General features: G+C 34.9%; 1 non-coding gene across 1 annotated transcript; it reads left to right on the top strand.

Annotated features, from left to right (window-relative positions):
• The first annotated feature begins 347 nt into the window (after window positions 1-347).
• Window positions 348-454, top strand: LOC141715662 (small nucleolar RNA R71). Its single transcript, XR_012572416.1, has one exon. It is a non-coding gene; the product is annotated as a small nucleolar RNA R71 (small nucleolar RNA).
• Window positions 455-4,477: the final 4,023 nt, after the last annotated feature.

The following is a 4,477-nucleotide window of genomic DNA, read 5'->3' as shown; positions in this document are numbered from 1 at the left end:
CGTTGACAAGTGAACACTGATCCGTAGCATGAGAACCTGCACAAAGCTCACAAACCATAGCTATTTGATTAACTCCATACGTAGCCAGAGAATCAACCTTCATTGATAGCGCTTGGAGCTGGGCTGCAATAGCGGTGGCTGCATCAACTTCCAGAATACCTGCTACCTTGCCTGACGTCATCCTCTGAGTTGGGTTTTGAGGCTCATTTGCAGCCATTGTCTCTATAAGATTATACGCCTCAGTATAGCTTTTAGCCCATAAGGCTCCTCCAGCTGCTGCATCGAGCATGGGCCGAGATTGGGCCCCCAAACCATTATAAAAACCAGTGATTACCATCCAATCCGGCATTCCATGATGTGGACATTTTCTCAACATTTCCTTGTAGCGTTCCCAAGCCTCGCACATAGATTCTGTAGGTTGCTGCGCAAACTGAGTAAGAGCACTCCTCATAGCAGCAGTCTTTACCATTGGATAAAACTTCACCAGAAACTTTTGCGCAAGATCTTGTCACGTAGTGTAATAACCCCAATTTTTGAGAAATTTTGAAACCCTTATGAATAGTGTTTTTGCTGAACGAGAAAACTTTTCATGCCACGCTATGTAGGGGTTCTGTTATTGATCTTATGGGATATTATTAGTACTCTATGTGGTATATAAGTGTATGTAAAGATCGTCAGAATCCAATTCCGAACACTTTGATTTTTCCCGGAAATCCACAAGATACGGAGAGAATTGAGTATAAGGTAACAGGATAAAAAGGATTGAAATTAAAGGATTATAGGAGAGGATCATAAAAGGAATATAATATATTGAGAAAGGTTAAGGGAACCTAAGTAATAAGATCCCGGGTATGATCCTTCAAACGATAAATGAGAACGAAAGTTAAGCGAACCGTATAACAGATCAGCGGTTATTAGGCAAACAATTAAAAGCTAATCAAAGGGATTAGTGGGGATGATGTCATCCAACCAATAGAAAGAGGACAAAGGAAGGGTGATGACATCACAAAGTGATGCAAGCATGACATAGGAGGGAAGGAAGTGTGGTTGAATTATAACCACACAAAATCAAGGTTAATTAAGTAATTAACCTAAAATAAATCAAAAGCAACCAACCAAAAGCAAAACAAAGCAAAACACAAAAATCATTTCATCTTCTTCAAGCCTTTGCTCTCGGCTTTTCTTGGAAAAAGCAAGGATGAGAATTTCAAAACCATAGCTACACACCTTCAAAAATCAAGAGGTTTGTTTCTTTAGCTTCCATAATTCATAGCTTAGATGAGCCATAAGTTTAAGCTCAAGATTCCATGATTTTCATAGCTAATTAATTCACCAAAGATTAGGGTGAATAGTGTTTTCAAATTTTTAACTTTGTGTTCTTGATTTCATTTGCAAGATCAAGGTTATATAAGGATAGATCAAGGTTCTTTGAGGCTCCCTAGTAACTTTCCACTCTCCAAGGAAGGTATAAACTACAAACCCTAGCTTTAGTTTTGAGTAATTAGGAATGAATATGTTTGATATAGTATATGTGAAGCATGATGCTTGATTATTTGAAGTTTGGTTGAGTTTGTAAAGATTAGTTGGTTTTATGGTATTGTTGGAGTGGTAAATCTTGTGGTTTTGATTAAAAGAACTTAAGTATAGTTAAAGTTAAGCTTAGGCATAAGTATAAATGTTGGAATTGAATTGATTGGGGCTGTTATGATGTGATAAGGATGGATGTTGGTTGTGTGTTTGATTTGAGGTTGAATTGTGGTTGGTTTTGAATGGTTTAAAATTGGGAAATCGCGTAAACATAGCCGTCGTAACGTCCGATTTTCTTTAGACTGTTTTTGTGCATAACATTAGGACCCGAGAACCCCCTGCTAGATTATGACCATTGCCATGTTTAGATAGCTCATGTTACGAGCTTCGTTTTGATATGTAGTTCATTCGATTCCGATGCACGGTTTAGGAGAAACGACCGTTTCATGTAACGGCGTTTCGCGAACGAAACTTTTCCCCTCGCCTTACTTTGAAACCTTGGTTAAGGACCTTAAATGACTAATTGGGGTAAGAAACATTTATGGTAAGTGTTTTAGGCAGTTGTTAAGACACTCGCGAAGGAATCACCTTAAAACTCGTAAAGGTTAAATTATTAAAAATGGTGGAGCCGAGGGTACTCGAGTGACTTAAGAAAATCAGTAAGCGCAAAACAAGCGTTAGAGTCTAAGTTAGTTAAAGTATAGATTTACAAGTGACTTTGGTTTAATTCCAACTTACTTGTTGTTATAGGTTACCAGACTCGTCTCGAGCCATTCGTAACCCCCAGTCGCTCAGGCAAGTTTTCTACCCGTTATACTGTTGTTGTGATGTATATATGTATTTGCATTATCTTGCGATAGATGCATGTTGGTTAATTAGCAAATGATGCAATATATTGAAGCATGCTGCTATGGTATATATATATGCATGCCTGTTTCGCATTCTTTCCATATATCTGTTGATTCAGTTGATAATACCTATGCTAGAGGATAGCGGTAATTTGCATATACCCTTAGTACAGGGACCCAAAGGTGAAAATATTTTCTAAAACCGGGAGTCGAGGATCCCGAGTAGATTTTGTATATATGGATATATATATATATATGTACTTATATATATATATATATGGTCATAGTTTTCAAAACTATTAATCGAATAAGGTTTATTCGATTACTTTAACTTTATATTATTATTGAAAATTATTTCGAATATTATTCGAAGGCATATGACTCCTTTATATTAAATGAATATTATTTTGAATATTTATTCGAGGACTTATGACTCCTTTTATTTTATTAATGAATATTATTTTGAATATTCATTCGAGGGCTTATGACTCTTTTATATTATTTATTGAATATTATTTGAATATTCATTCGAGGGCTTATGACTCAGTTTATATTATTTAATGAATATTATTTGAATATTCATTTGAGGATCTATGACTCCGATTATTTGCTGAGGTATATTCTTTATTTTATTAAAGAATAAGGTGTCAATAATCAAACTTATTTTCGATTATTCAAATAAAGATAATACTTTCATATAAGTATATCTTTGGTTATTTAATACTCGTTTCAAGTATAAGTTTTAATACTTCTACTTCAATTATTTTTATAAAGATTATTCTTTATGGGAATATTATTTAAATAATAATATTCAGTCATTTTCTAAATATTCTGGGGACTGATTTACTTCATTAAATCAGCTTTACTCCAAACACTCTATAAAGTGTTTTCGAGTCTTCAAAATGATTTTTAAAAGTTAGAGCGGATCCCAAAACTCATTTTTATATTTAAGATCTTCCTTTTTAAGGGGATTTAAATACTCGCTCAAAACCTGAGGGATCCGGCTCTGTGGTGTATTTTATATTCGCAACAAGGTTGCAGTTTTGGTAAATGAATTGATTACTTACCCAACGTTCGGGAAGTAAGTCCATCTATTGAGTCGGCATAAGCAACATGGGCTCAGTGGGCGTCCATGATAGTGTAAGTGGCTCAGTGGGAGTCCATCAAATGCATAAGTGGCTGAGTGGCAGTCCAGCATAAGGTCCTATTGAGACCAGGGTGATGACCAGTGGGGAATTCGTCCATCTACTAGTAGAAAAGGTTACTTATTGGTATCTTTGCCTGATCAGCGAGATACCTGGTTTATGCCAAAATTCTTTTCCTTTCCAAATTTATTGGATATTGCAACTCTGTTCATACTTTACATGACAGAGGTTTTCAGGAAATGTATAAAGAAGATGTATATGTGGATATATATATATATATATATATCAGAACTTAATGAAGTATATCCTAACTTCATTTCCTTTAATAATATTTCAAAGATTGAATCTATTCAAGTCTTATCTTGTGGTCTCATCAGTGGGATGAACTTTTGAAATTAATTATAACTTGAACGGTGGTAGTTCAAGTAGTATTTGGAAAAGATATAAGTATATTGGAGTATCTTGTAACTTCATCTTTTAAACTTATATCTAGTTAATAATTGTCTTATGAATGACAAAGATTTTCAGAAAAACGTTGAGTCAAGGTTAGATATATTAGATCACCTTGCAACGATACTTTTCATACAGTTATAAACTGGAACTTTGTGTATATTATGCATGGAAGAGGACTTCCAAGATTTTGAAAAGTATATATGTATATATATACTAACTATTTTGCGACTTCATCGCATTAAAATATCAAACTTGGTTCATTTCTTTTGACCAAGACTTTCATGAGTACTATGAGAAGGCTCATATATTGTTAATCATTATACATATTATTTTGGTGGGCTTGCTGCTCACCCTTGCTTTCTTCTTTCATCACACAACATCAGATAGACAAGATGAACAGGACCAAGCTCCCAATTCGCGAGCGGATAGGAAGCATTCCGCAGTTTCTTATAGGTGTTGAAGTCACTGTAGCTGAGGTAGGGAAATACCAATAGACTAGGCTTC

This window comes from Apium graveolens, chromosome 3 (genome assembly GCF_009905375.1).
Source record: "Apium graveolens cultivar Ventura chromosome 3, ASM990537v1, whole genome shotgun sequence".
NCBI classification, from domain to species: Eukaryota; Viridiplantae; Streptophyta; class Magnoliopsida; order Apiales; family Apiaceae; genus Apium; species Apium graveolens.
This window is presented reverse-complemented; position numbering and strand designations above follow the sequence as displayed.